Here is a 1,039-nt window from a genome sequence, read left to right on the forward strand (position 1 = left end):
ATGGTATCTCATTGTGGTTTTAATTTGCATTTCTCTAATGGCTAGTGATCGCGAGCATTTCCTCAAGTGTCTGTTGGCTGCTTGAATGTCTTCTTTGGTGAAGTGTCTGTTCATTTCCTTTGCCCATTTTTTAATTAGATTATTTGTCTTTTTGTTGTAGAGGTGTTGGATTTTTTGTAGATTTTAGAGATTAGACATTTGTCTGACTTGTAACGTCCAAAAATGTTTTCCCAGTCTGTAGGTTCTCTTTTCACTCTTTTGGTGAAGTCTTTTGAAGAGCATAAGTGGCTGATTTTTAGAAGATCCCAGTTATCTAGCTTATCTTCTGGAGTTTGTGTGTTGTTGGTTATAGTTTGTATCCTGTTAATGCCGTGCATTAGGGCCTCTAGCGTTGATCCTATTTTTTCTTCTATGAACTTTGTAGTTTTTTACTTTATATTTAGGTCTTTGATCTATTTTGAGTTAGTTTTTGTATATGGTGTGAGGTATGGGTCCTGTTTCTTTCTTTTTTTTGCAGATGGATGTCCAGTTTTGCCAGCACCGTTTGTTAAAAAGACTGTCTTTTCCCCATTTGATGGACTTCAGGCCCTTGTCAAAGATCAGGTGACCGTAGGTGGGTGGATTTACATCTGGTTCTCAATTCTGTTCCATTGGTCAACGTATCTGTCATTGTACCAGAACCAGGCTGTTCTGACTACTGTAGCTGTATAGTAGGTTCTCGTAGTGTGAATCCTCCTACTTTATTCTTCTTCTTCAATAGTGCTTTACTTATTTGGGGCTTCTTCCCTTTCCATATACAGTTAATAATTAGTTTTTCCATCTCTTTAAAAAATGTTGTTGGTGTTTGGATCGGGATTCCATTGTATTTGTAAATTGCTTTGGGTAGAATTGTCATTTTCATTGAGTCGACCTATCCATGAGCATGGTATGTTTTTCCATTTATGTAGATCCCTTTGGGTTTCTTGCAGTATTTTTTTGTAGTTTTCTTCGTATAGGTCTTTTACATCCCTGGTTAGATTTATTCCTAAGTATTTTATTT

This window comes from Trichechus manatus, unplaced genomic scaffold (genome assembly GCF_000243295.1).
Source record: "Trichechus manatus latirostris isolate Lorelei unplaced genomic scaffold, TriManLat1.0 scaffold00005, whole genome shotgun sequence".
NCBI classification, from domain to species: Eukaryota; Metazoa; Chordata; class Mammalia; order Sirenia; family Trichechidae; genus Trichechus; species Trichechus manatus.